General features: G+C 37.6%; 1 protein-coding gene across 2 annotated transcripts in view; it reads right to left on the minus strand.

Moving 5' to 3' along the window:
- LOC141495598 (lipase maturation factor 1-like) overlaps positions 1-14,435 on the minus strand; it is a 702,841-nt gene that overhangs the window by 556,462 nt on the left and 131,944 nt on the right. Inside the window, exon 1 of one of the 2 annotated variants that reach the window (XM_074197126.1) lies at positions 883-3,837. The exons of the other annotated variant lie outside the window; for it this stretch is intronic. The gene's annotated coding sequence lies outside the window, so the exon portion shown is untranslated. Of the gene's footprint in view, positions 1-882; positions 3,838-14,435 lie in introns of those variants that run through there. 2 annotated transcript variants of the gene reach the window in all.

Here is a 14,435-nt window from a genome sequence, read left to right on the forward strand (position 1 = left end):
CTTCATTTTATATAAACTCCAGAAATTTTATCTAATAACAAAACAGACTGATGTAGGGGAAATGTTAAAATAAATAAATTCTATAATTAATCTGTTTCCTCTGCACTGACTAGCCTTCTATAGACACTGACCCATCCTCTCCCATCCTACTGCCCAAGTAAAATACTTGCTCCATCCCTGCCCTCAGGCACAAAATTCCAGGTCAACCAAACAATGGATCACTACCTTAGCCTGAAAGTACTAAGTCTTTGACCTACCATCCCTCATCAACTTATCTCTCTTTATCTCAACTCTGTTCTCTGATCTACCCTCTCCCATCTTAAAGTTTTCCTTATAAGCTCATTCACTCCTCACTTGAGTTTCATGTCTTCTGTGAAGCCAGCCTACTCTTGAGCAGGGTAATTCTCCATGTGGCTATTCTCTCTTGTATAACTTTTCTTACCATACAACCTCTCATAGAGGTTTAGATATAGGCTGTTCTTTCTTTTAGCTTCATTCTCTGCTCAGGGAATCAGTGATTTTCAGCCTTAATTTTAGTCTTTTTTCCCCCCTTAGCTTCTGGTAGTCACAGCACATTCTCCTGTCCCTATTACTCTTTCTTACTGCTTATACCCTAATGTTGCACCTTCCTTTGGAGGGCAGTCTGCTCTGAGGTATGCCCCAAACTCTCCCACCCTCTTTTCCTTTTTCTCTTTGCTCCCTATTAGTTGTTCTTGATGTTCTCTCTAGTCCAGCTTGTAGTTGTTTCTTTTCCACCACTTCTACTGAAATTCACTATCTTGATGCTTTTTCAAAGAACCTAACTTGTGAATTTTTTGTAGTACCTTGCAAATTTTTTGTAGTAACCTGTGAATTAAAATTTAAATTTATGCTTTTTCTTACCATCCTGAGTCAGAGAGCCTGGTGATTTCAGAAGCCATTTTGATCTTTAAGTTCCCTTCCCCCAAAGTCCATTTCCTTGGCTTCACAATGAAAAACCAAAAAAGGGAAAAAAACAAACAACAATTTAGGATTCAGGACATTTTGAAGAGGAGAGGAGCAGCCTTAGACTAGAATTTTAAAAGTTATTTTTAAATTTATCATCATGAATCCAATTACAGAGCTACTACCAAAATAAAACAATTCAAAAAAGCTAACATTTTGCTATATATGAACCAACATACTATCTCACAATAAGTAATCAAAATTATAAAATATTTCAGGACTTTCACACAACAGTTTATGCAATGATTATTGTTAAGACTCTCAAGTGGAAAGAATTATCAAGGAATATCCCTTAAGTTAGACATTTCCTCCACAAACCATTTCTATCTATAAGAAGAATTAAAAATAAGTATTTAAGATCAAAACAAGATTAAGAATGAACATCAAATTGTAGCAGAGGAAATACTGGACAGATAAATGTTTTATAATTACTTTGTTCTCTCTTTAATACTGACCTCATTCCATTGCTCAAGGTCATTGACCCCCTCCCTATATGCCCCTACCTCCCCCATTCCACTGTTCAAGCTTTTGAGATGAGGTCTATGAATTTTAGTAAAGTAGCTTACCCTCTCCTGGGCAAGGCAGTAAATTTCTGCCCCTGGGGACAAGATAAGATTATTTCCATAAAATAATGGATCCTTACTTTAGCCTAAAAGGATTGTCTTTGAACTACTGTCCCTAATCTACAAAATCCTAATTACCTCATCCTCCTGTCCCTTAAAAGTTCACCCTCTCCTCCATTGAGTTGTTGTCTTCCTTTGGAAAGCCAGCCTGCTCTTATGGCATATGATCCCCTAAATAAACTCTCATGTCCCTATACCACTCATGTGCTACAACATCTTGTAACAATACTTTCCTTACTATATTTACTTGTACTTTCTTTTCTTTACTGCTTATCCCCAACTGCTCCTGCATTATTTTTTTTTCTTGGTCCTCTCCTGAGGGTGATTAACCTACTGCCTTTATTTTCTGTCTCCCTTAGTTTCTGCTAACCACAGTGAGGCATAATAAATTGTTTTGTCGCAAATACTTTTAGATCAGAGCCAGTCCTTTCATGAATTCATTCACACATTCTTGAACCCAAAACCAGCTCATATCTCAACATTTTATCTTCAATATGGTATACTTTCATTGTTTGTAATGCATATTATCCACCCAATCAAATTTGATTTTCCAAAAACTATAATGTAGGTGCTATTATACTCATAGGTGGGATCTGAACACAGGTCTTCCTGACTCAATCCAGACAAGTCCAGTATGTTGTATTATACTTCCAGCAAAAAGAAACATTTGATTCAACTAAGAAATTAGAGAGAAATGACTAAATAAACAATGAAGTTTCCCTATCATCTTTTTCCCTTTGTTGAAAAGAAAGAGAAAAGACAAATTCTGACATTTGCTTAAATCCATTATTGCTCTAATACCTTGGTAGGGAAAAATAACAAAGACTAACTCATTTAATCTGTTTTCATCACCAGGACTTCAATCTCATTTTTCAGTCAACAAATATGCCCTCTACATGAGGCCATCTTTGAAAATCCTCAAAAAAACCTAGATTTATGAAAAAATAGTATCTTAAATACTTACTGCTATAAAACAGTACTCTATCCCAAGTTCACATTTGTCTTAGACTGGTTATAAATTTAACATGTTGCATACAATGATAAAATGATAAATAATATATCTTCTGCACATATATATATAGTTTATTTTGATAAAATTGTGATTAGTGGCCTCAGTTTGTTCTCTCTCCTCCAGCTTCCGGTATCCAATCTATCTGACCTTGGCCACTGATGGGTCAAGCTTGTGCTGAATAGGAAATAACATGCTAGACTTGGAGATCACAAACCTTGGGACAGGAAAGATCAGCACATAACTTGCCTATTGGATAATACCTGGAGGTACTGGACCATTCCCCAAGTACCACCCTTATCCAACCCACTATGGAAATACATTTATATCAGATCAGAAGAGAAGCTGGCTCTCTTTTTCACCCTACAAGTTTAGGGATCTCTTTCTCTCTCTCTCTTCCTAAATTAATGTCATGTGCTCCCATCCTAGGCTCACTGGAGAACTATGGGCCTCAATGCCATGTGGCCAGGCTAAGCCAGCCCTTATGGCTATCCATCCTTTCCCTTTCAGCCAAGTCACCTGGCTATTTTCATTTTCTTTTCCCTCAGGCACCTGACCTGGTCCTTTGTTATTTAACATGTCCTCAAGTTGCTTGCTGTTCCTCTAGGAGAAGAAAAGGTTTTAATCTGTAAACTCTGCAGGATTATATGACAAATGCAAAATGGTTTTAAAACTTCAGGGCTATATGTGAATTCTTTCACCTTCAAGACCTCTCAATCTTAAATTAGTGACACAATCCTCTGGCAACAATTAGACACATACTATGGTAATATGCTAGTGTTAGGTCTTGGCAATATCCTAAACTCCTAAACTTTTTTTTTTAAAGGATCAGGTCAAAAAATAAAGAAATGCTATTCTCCTTTCATGATAGGTCAATTCACTCCTTTGTGGAGATACTGGATATTTTTACCCTCCTAATAGAAAGGGTTTAATATCAAGATCAAGTGGAGGGAGACAAGATGGCGACAAGAGAGGATCTTCTCTTAGGCACTCTCTCATAAAACTTCTAAACTAAGGACAATAACTAAATTTTCGAGAGACAGAACCCACAGAGGAACCAAGTGATGCAGTTCTCCTAGTCAAGGTAACCTGGAAAAGAGCAGAAAGGCTGTGCTCCCCAGGGTTGGAGGGGCGGCCCATCAGAGGGGTGGCCTGCCAGAGCCAAAGAACTTCAGCCTCCTGGAGGTAGTCCAAGGGCGCCTGCTTACAGCAGCGGGGGAGTGTCCTGACCTATGCCCCGGGGAGCACTGGACACAAATTGGGGAATGTGGGGGCGGGGACCTCTACCAGAGCTAGCAGGTGAAGCCAAGCCCTCAGGGCACACAGCTAGCAGCATGGCCAAGGCAGTCCAGATCCAGGAAACAGAAGCAGGCTGAGCACATTCAGATCCTGATCGCAATCTAGCCCCCCCCCATAGAACAGCAGGGGGCCCCCTCCACCTCAGCCCAGTGGCAGAGGGGGGCGCCTATGGTCATTCACAACTCCAGGGGGGAGGACAGAGCCTCACACACTGAGACCCTTGTGGGAGTGTCCCAAAAGCTCAGGAAGCACCCCAAAAACAGGCTTACACTGGGAAAATGAGTAAGCAGAGAAAAAACAGGGACACCATTGAGAAATACATTGTCTATGATCCCAAGAAGGATCAATATACTCAGTCTGGAGATGAGGAAACATAAGCTCCTGCATCTAAAGACTCCAAGAAAAACAGAAATTGGGATCAGGCTATGACAGAGATCAAAAAAGACTTTGAAAATCAAATGAGGGAGTTAGAAGAAAAACTGGGAAAAGAAAGGAGAGAGATGCAGGAAAAACATGAAAATAAAGTCAGCAGCCTAGTCAAGGAAATCTAAAAAAATGCTGAAGAAAATAGCATGCTAAAAACCAGCTTAGATCAAATGGATAAAACAGTTCAAAAAGTTATTGAGGAGAAGAATGCTTTAAAAAGCAAAATTGGCCAGATGGAAAAAGAGATAAGAAAACTCTCTGAGGAAAACAAATCCTTCAGACAAAGAATAGAACTCAGGGAGACTGATTGAATTTACAAGAAATCAGGACTCATTACTTCAAAACCAAAAAAATGAAAAATTAGAAGAAAATGTGAAACATCTCATTGAAAAAACAACTGATATGGAAAACAGATTTAGGAAAAATAATTTAAAAATTATTGGAATACCTGAAAGTCATGATCAGGAAAAGAGCCTTGACATCATTTTCAAAGAATTACTACAAGAAAATTATCCTGATATCCTAGAAGCAGAGGGCAAAATAGAAATGGAGAGAATCCACCGATCCCCCCAAGAAAGAGATCCCAAAAAACCAACCCCAAATTCCAGAACTCCCAAGTCAAAGAGAAAATATTACAAGCAGCCAGAAGGATACAATTCAAATATTGTGGAGCTGCAGTCAGGATCACACAGGACTTAGCAGCAACTACATTAAAAGCTCATAGGGCTTGGAATATACCAGAAGGCAAAAGAGCTTGGAATGCAACTGAGAATCAACTACCCAGCAAAATGAATGTCCTCTTCCAGGGAAAAAAGATGGACTTTCAATGAACCAGGGGAATTTCAAATGTTCCTGTTGGAATGGCCAGAGCTGAACAGAAGGTTTAATCTTCAAAATACAGGACTTAGGTGAAGCATAGAGATTGGAGGAGAAGGGAAAAATATGAGGGACTTAATGATGATGAACTGCATGTATTCCTGCATAGAAAAATGACACTGATAATACTCATACGAACCTTCTCAGTTAATAGAGTAGGTAGAAGGAGCTTTTATAGTTGCAGCACAGTAGAAAGCTGAATTTGAAGATAAAATATGGTGTAAAAATGGAGTCAATAGAAAAAAGGGAAATGTAATGGGAGAAAGAAAAAGGAGAGGGGGAATAGGCCAAGATATTTCATATAATAAGATTTTTCTTAATTACAATGAGCTTTTGCAATTATATGGAAGGGGGGAATGAGGGAATCTTCACTCTCATCAGAGGTGGCTAGGAGAGGAAACATCATATATACTCAATGGGGTATAGACATCTGGAGTAAGAAGGAGTGGGGGGGACAGGGGGAAGGGGTGGGGATGTGAATAAAGGAGGAGAGGACAGACCATGGAGGGAGAGTAGTCAGATATAACACATTTTCTTTTTTACTTCTTGCAAGGGGCTGGGATTGGATGGCCTGTCCAGGACCATAGGGCCTAAGGGGTGGTATAGGGGCTCAGGGCCTCTTGGCCCCAGGGCCAGGGATCTGTCTCCTGTACCACTCAGCTACCCTACAGCAGAGTCAGTGAAAGGAGAGAGAAAATATACATGGTAGTAGAGAAATACGAAAGGAGGGATTTGCAATCAGCAATGGCAATGGTGGAAAAATATGGAAGTAACTTTTGTGATGGATTTATCATAAAGAATGTGATGCACCCACAACAGAGTTGTTGGTGTTGCAACACAGACTGAAACATATTTTTTATTATTATTATTTTGGGGGGGTGCTGGGCAAATGGGGCTGGGTGGCCTGCCTGGGGCTGCATAGCAGGGTGCTCGTTGGGTGTCTGAGGCCGGATTACCACCTGGGTGCTCCTGGCTCAAGGGCCAGTGCTCTGTCCACCACCCAGCCGCCCCTACTATTATTACTATTTTATTTTATTTTATCTTAGGTCTTTTCTTTTTCTTTTTTTTTGGTTTATGCAGGGCAGTGGGGTTGTGGTGGCTTGCATGTCACACAGCTGGGTCATTGTTGGGTGTACAAGGCCGGATATGGCCTTGGGTGCTCCTGGCTCCAGGGCTGGTGCTCTGTCCACTGTGCCATCTGGCCATAACTACAATTATTACTATTATTTTTTTAATTTTAATTTTTTTCTCTCCCTTTTACTTTATCACTCAAGTGAGTCTATATTTGGGGGGTATTTTGTTTACTATTAAACAAGAATATTTTATTAATATATAAAAAAGTTGTACAAAATGAGAATAAATAAATATTAAATAAAATTTTTAAAAAAGATGAAGTGGAGCCTGACCCACCCACTGCCTTAACCACAGGGAACAAAGAAGAAAGGAAGTAATGGCAAAAAGAAGATTCAAAACAAAAGTCAGGAAATCACAAAGTTAGTCTTAAAACTCAACAGATTTGATGAATATGTAGGTGGGAGCAACAGCCTAAAGGCAGTTGCTGGAAGAAGGCCAAATCAGCAAATCCACTATGAATTTGTTCTCTCTTTTGTCTATTCAAAGTTACCAAACAAAAGCAAATATATTTTATTATTAAGAAAATGGTTTCAGGAAGAGATGGAGAACATCATTAAAACTAGATAATGTTGATTACATTAAATTAAAAAGCTTTTGCACAGTCAAAACACTTGTAACCAAGATCAAAAGAAATGTAGTAAATTGGGAAACAATTTTACAACCAGTATTTCTGACAAAGGGTTCATTTCTAAAATATATAGAGAACTGAGTCAAGCTTACAAAAAAAAAAAAACCAAGCCATTTCCCAATTGACAAATGGTCAAAGAATGTGCAGAGGCAATTTACAGATGAAGAAATCAAAGAGATCAAAATGTAAATTAAAGGATCTTTGAGGAACCACCTCACACCTCTCAGACTGGTCAATAGGACCGAAAAGGACAATGATGAATGTTGGAAAGTATGTGGGAAATCTGGGACACTAATACTTTGTTGGTGGAGCTATGAACTCATCCAACATTTCTGGAGAGCAATTTGGAATTACAACCAAAGGGCAATAAAAATGTGCATACCCTTTGATCCAGCAATACCACTACTGGGTGTATACCCTGAAGATATCATGAAAAAGGGTAAAAACATCACTTGTATAAATATTCATAGTAGCTCTGTCTGTGGTAGCAAAGAATTGGAAATTGAGTGAATGTCCATCAATTAGGGAATGGCTGAACAAATTGTGGTATACATACATTATGGAATGCTATTGTCCTATTAGAAACAGGAGGGATGGGAATTCAGAGCAGCCTGGGGGGATTTGTATGAACTGATGCTGAGTCAGATAAGCAGAACCTGAAGAACACTGTACACCATACTAGCAACATGGGGTTGATGATCAATCTTTTTTTTTAAGGTTTTTGCAAGGCAAATGGGCTTAAGCAGCTTGCCCAAGGCCACACAGCTAGGTGATCATTAAGTGACTGCGGCCAGATTTGAATTCAGGTATTCCTGATTCCAGGGTAGGTGCTCTATTCACTGAGCCACCTAGCCACCCCCTGATGATCAATCTTAACCGACTTGCTCATTCCATCAATGCAACAATCGGGGCAATTATGGGGTATGTGTGATGGAGAATAGCATCTGTATCCAGAGAAAGAATTGTGGAATTTGAACAAAGATGATAGACTAATATCTTTAATTTTAAAAAAGGAATCTTACTGTGTAATTTTGCTATCTCTTATTTTTTTTTTCCTTAAGGATATGATCTCTCTCTTAGCACATTCAACTTAGATCAATGTATAGCATGGAAACAATGTAGGAAACAAAGATTAACAGACCGCCTTCTGTGGGGGGTGGGAGGAGGGAAGGGAGATTAGGGGAAAAACTGCAAAAGTCAAAAATAAATAAATAAATTTTTAAAAAAGAAAATGGCTTCAGATAACAGTTACTGCTAGAAACATTTGTCATTACCTAGTCACTATAATGACCAAATTAATTACTGAAACACCTGTTTCTTCCTCTGACCTGTGTCATAAGATAATGTAATTTAAGAAAACAGAAGATGATCGATATAACACAAGGCTTGGATTAAAAATCCCTTTACATGTTTTATAAACTATGTCTTCCTCTAGAATCTGTACTCATTAGAAAACCAAGGCAAAATATCCTTTAATTTTTTCATGTTTTTCAACCTGTGTTAAATTATCAAGTGAGCAACAACCTATTTATTCAAATGAGGTTTTTGTTGAAAATTACAATCACTAATCTAGATAGGTTTGGATACAATTTAATGAAGAAATGACCATCTAAATGATAATTTTAATAACTCTACCTCACATGCATAAAATATCACTACTTAATCTCAATGTGCTAGAAAGGATAAAAACACAATTATGATATTACCATTATTATTTTTAATATATTTTCATATAACAACAATTCCATGAGTTTCATAGTGAAAATATTATTCTCCCCATTTCACATATGAGAAAAATGATGTTAAAAATAACATATGATTTGCCTGGATATTCAGTATCAGTACTTAAGTCCAGTTTTCTGAGAGTGTTTTTTTCTACTACTTTATATTGCTTCTCAGCTATGTCCTATCTGAATCACATTTATTGATCAGTGATGTTATAATTATAGGTTATTTTGAGTCACTACAACAAAATTGCTCAAATAGGTGTTTATTAAGTTCCTATTATATCCCTAGCACTATACTAAGACTTTTACAATTTTTATCCCATTTGATTGTCACAACAACCTTGGGAGATAGTTGCTATTATGATCCATTGAGATTTCCAGAAGTTAAATGACTTGCCCATGTGTCTGAACTAGTAAGTGTCTGAGGTCAAATTTAAATTTTGATCTACTTAATTTCAGGGGCAATCAATAGAACCAAAATAGATAACTAACTAGCCAAATTATCAGTTGAAATATTCACAAAGAAGAGGAATGAATAATCCTCTGTAAAGAATAACTAACTAGTACTTAGAAGGTTAAAGGTTCCTTTGAACCACATTTCACCATCCATGGAGACTTGAACCTAGCCCTTTAAATCTTCTCTTGCATTAATCAACCTATGTTAGCTCTATTGTCTATCTATTCAAAGCTACCTCCTAACTCCATAATGGATATCAGCTATTTATTAGCTAAATCTGCTTACAGCTAAGATAAACCAGCCAGAAGTAAATTCTTAGTCTATCTTCCTTTTAAAACAAACACTTGGTCAGCATTCTGCTCAAAGAGGTAAAAAAAAACAAAACCCATTTGATTCCACAATAAACTATCTGTGCTGCCTGGCCAGCTGATTCTTACAAACCATATTTGCTCAGCTCAAGTCTTTCTCCTATCTCATAAACCAGAATATGGATTTTGATTTAGGTAATTATTCCTTGTTCCTGGCTATGATTATGATCTTGTACCTTAAATCTTATAGAAGTTGGTTAACTCTTGTCTCCTGGTTCTAATGCTAACAACATGGCTGAACTAATTAACAAACCAACCTCATTTGAGCTTGATCAATTTTTACTCTGTCAGAAATGTTTCATCTTCTTTGTGGCCAACAGAGAACCAATGAACATTATGCATTTGTCCAACAAAGAATTCATAAACAAACCATTATGAGACACAACCACAAATTCACCTGACATCTAATTCACCTGAACAGGTGATCTGTTTAGAATGGATAAAGTCTTCCAACAGTGTATAATTTTGAAAAACAAACACCCTTCAAGTAGCTTTATTTAAAATTGCCTATTTGAACTTTCTAAGTATTTAGCAAATTGTTAATTTTTTAAAAGGTCTCATTGAGAGTTTGAGGGAAACAGGAAATGACCTATGTGACCTACACACCCACTTCAATGACCCTGAAAGTCCATTCAACTTTTGTCGTGGTACTTGTTAATATTTAGTTACCATGACAACCACACTTCCTACTCACAGATGGCTTCTGTTGCTTAAATTCATACAGGTGTCACTAGGCAGGCCTGAAAAAAAAAAACCAAGTAATGACCTTGGTTAACTTTATTGGTTTTAAATAAATATGAAAATGCTTCCCTTCAACGGAAATTAGACCTAGCAACATAAACTATTTAGGATGAATATATTCCAAATATTTAACATATATATGGCTGAAGGGCATGATAAATTACCATTTCTTGGTCTTTTATTTCCTGTGCCTGAAAATAGGTTACAGCTTGCCGGACCTCAAAATTACTTGCCAAAATTCTAATAAACCTAACAATTGTTAAAATTTAAATTTCATACAAATTACACACACAGTGCCTCTAGATAACTTCAATGCTACTTATTTCAACTACAACACTTCCCCCCCCTAATTTCTGGATTATTCAGAAACTTCTGTTTGAAATGGAAACAATCAAGGAGATTTTTCTACTTGTCACTATAAAAAAAGCATACACCATACACAGTTACTTTATACTTGAGAAGCCTGCATTTTTCCTTCAAAGGTTTCCTGTATCTTGAGGGATATTTATCAGGCCCATGGTTCTGCAGCTGTTTTATTTTGTTCCAATGCTCACTACACAGTGAAATAAAATTTCAAAATAACATCCAAATTAATTATTTACATTTATATACATATGTATGTGCATACTAGAACTAGTCTGTGGTTTCAATATACTTTAGTATCATCAAAAATACTATCATTGTCACTCCTTTACATAAATCTTTTTTTAAGAACTTGACTTATTCAAAACATTCTTTTTTTGGACTTTGAATTCCATAGCAAGAAACTAAAATCTTAATCCCATTCTCAGTCAGTATCATCAACCATAATACACTCAGTGCTACTTTGGTAAATGAGAAAAGCATGCCTATATTCAGACATCAACAACAATGTTTATATTCACAAAAAATGCAATGAGGTTATTGATTTGGAATGCAAAGTATCAGAGCTTTTACTTGGATCCAGAGAACTGGAGGCCAAGGAGGGTAGGGGTTAGATGGGGCTACTATTAGGAAAGAAAGTATTAACTAATGTTTATAAATACAATGCAGACTATAACTCATAGTAGAAGAAAATTAAATAGGTAGCAAAACCTCAGAAAGGGATAAACAAAACAACATTAATTTACATCCTATTTTTCTGACAGAGGTAGCAATTACTAAGGCTAGCAAAACATTTGAATTTATAATTAGAGATCCTAGATTTGAATATTGTCTCTGCCACTGTGAGAGATCTTGGGTAAATCACTTAAACTCTGTGTGTTTTGTTTCCTTGTTTGTTTGTTTGTTTTTAGGTTTTTGCTGGGCAATGGGGTTAAGTGGCTTGCCCAAGGCCACACAGCTAGGTAATTATTAAATGTCTGAGGCCACATTTGAACTGACTCCAGGGCCAGTGCTCTATGGACTGCATTACCTAGCCGCCCCTAAACTCTATGTGTTTTAGTTTCCTCATCTATAAAATGAGGGAATTATATTAGATCAGTAGTGTCAAACTCAAATAGAAACAGGGATCATCAATTTGTTCATAAGGATCCCTGTAGCCCCTTTTTGACTTAAGTTTTTAAAATTTATTTTGTTAAATATTTCCCAATTATATTTTTACATTGTAGTGCATTTTAAAGGAATATTTAGCATGCATATATGGGTTAAGTGTTTGGTTTTTTTTTTTACTATACAAGTCAATAACTAAGGTGAACTTAAATAATTAAGATATGAACCAGAGCAATTATGGAAGCCTTTTGCAGAACTTCAATGCTACTCACAAGCAAAAACTATTAAAAATCTGATGCTCTGGGGAAGAGACATGTCCTGTTAGAGAGTCCTAGTATGTAGACTGTTCTGGGATGAACAGTCTCAGTTCTCAGAAAAGATCTCCCAAAAATTTTCAATCTGTTTCGTTGAGGAAGCTTAATTTCTTTTTGCTGAATGGAATAAATGCCTTGCTGGCTAAGTCCAGAGGTTCTTGGTGTGGCAGCCACAGTAAGGAAGATGGCATAGTTGGATAGTTACTTGAATTCTTTAGTAATGACCTGATGCCATACCCGAATTGATTTAAATCCTGGAATATTTCTTGGCAGGAATGAAGTCTGAAGTTCTATCCTTCAGTAATATCTTGTGTGATGGTATATGTTTCCAGTGATGCTCTACTTGGAAATGTATATCCTGAAGAACTAGGAAAAGCAATTGATGCTTTCTCTGATTAATTAGCATGATTTCAGTCATCAATACTGGACACAAAAAATGGAGTTGCTTTACAAATCTTGCTTCACTTGCTCATTAAATTCCTGTGCAGTTTACTGAAAGATAGCCATGACTGTCTATTGAAAAAACTGAATCCCTTGTTCTGGACTGAAATCTTCATGACCTGAATTCTGAATTATAGACCAAGGCACTTACTATTAGTCTGCCTGCTTTGGGATTGCAAGATGAGTCACCCATAGTTCCTCTTGTTTTAGCCTTGGAAAAACTACTTCAGAGAAATAGTAATTTGGATTAGGAAATGGTCTGGGACCCTCTTCAGGGAAGAATGCTTAACTGTTAAGACAAGGTTAGGATCCTCCCAAATAACCAGTTTACCAGGCAACTGAAGGATGTGGTCCTCTTTCCACTCAAGATTCAGATTGTAATGCATCACTAAGGTTATATTTTGCTCTTTCTGGAGTTGGATGATCATATAGACCTTGCTGAACCCAGAGTGTCCTTAGAACTAAAGATTCTGAGTCTAAAGGATGGTCACCTGCACATGAATTAGTTACCATTCTTTTTTCTTGACTGCCCTGGACTGATGTAGAGTCACTAATGGCTCCACTTAAGAGTCACTGCAGAGAGAAGGGATAGGTTTTTTTTCTCCCTTCAGAGAGGGACCCACTGAAGTTCTAGAGCAGAAGCTTTCAAAAGGGATGCCAGTCTATGGCAAGATGAGGAAATGGCACCTTTTGCCAAGGGAAGTTAGGATGAGTTCAAAGGAGTTGAGAAACAAATTCCTTGTTGCTGGGAAGCTTAGCTTTTCTGGAAGTGAAAACCTTGGGAAGAGAGAAAGTACCCCTCCATTTGTGGTAAGTAGACATGGGGTAAGTGCTCTGAAGAAGATTCTCCTTGTGTAAAAACAAAGGTTCCCTTCAGGGGAGTTGTTATGAGTTGGCTGTTATGAGAAAGTGGAGTTAGCCTGCAGGGATTTCCCTTTTGAGGAAGCAGAGACTCCCAGTGACTCTCTTCATACAAAAACTGCAACCCCCAGTATACTTCTCAGGTAGAAAGATTCACACTGCCTTTATAGAGAAGCAGAGAGCCCCCCCCCCCCACCAGGAGATACCCTTTGTGGAGAAACAGAGATTTTCCCAAGGGTTCTCCTTGTGAAGAAGTAGAGCCCCCAAGAATTCCTTCTCCTTATGGGGAAACAGAGAGCTTTCCATATCTTAGTGGGATGCAGTAATTCTTCCTTTGGGGACCAGAGACCTCCAAAAGTCTTCCCTAGAAAAAAAGTAGAGATGCCGTGGTACCCGCCCAACCTCTTGTGGGCAAGGTACAGAGAAGAGCGAATTCCTTCCAGGATGAAGGTTAGTACTGGGTTCAAGCAATGAAATCGTTGCCCTTTGTGGAACCCACTCTACTTTGTCTAGTTCCATTCACTCTCATTCTGGCAGCACTTTCTCTGCCAGCTGCAGAGGCTCCAGCTATTCCTCTTCCCAGCTGCATTTTACATCTGGTTCATGCTGCATGAGGGAGTGCTGTGGGACACATGCAAGAGTGTGACTGATACCTGTGGACTACATAACCTCTAAGATCCCTTCCAATTTTAAAGCTATAATCCTACTATTTATGAGACTAATAAGCAAGAAGGCCAAATGCAACTTTTACTTTTACAAATACACTTATACTTAATAACACTCTAATTTCAAGAAATTTCCAAATGTTTCCAGAATTGCAAAATTATATCTTGCTTACCCAGAATCCTTTACGACTGGAGTAAAAGGTAAGCATTCAATAAGATCAGAATGGCCATGGATCAAAAGAAATCTCAGAAACCTAGTCAAATCTAGTCCATCTAGAAAGCTTCTGCTCCTGGAAGTCCATCTAGTCCAATGGCTGCATTTTAAAGATGAGAAAACTGAGTTACAAGAAAGTAAAGTTACCTAAGATTACACAGGTAGTACTCATCAAAGGTAGGATTTAATGCAGGGTAA

This window comes from Macrotis lagotis, chromosome 8 (assembly GCF_037893015.1).
Source record: "Macrotis lagotis isolate mMagLag1 chromosome 8, bilby.v1.9.chrom.fasta, whole genome shotgun sequence".
Lineage (NCBI taxonomy): Eukaryota > Metazoa > Chordata > Mammalia > Peramelemorphia > Peramelidae > Macrotis > Macrotis lagotis.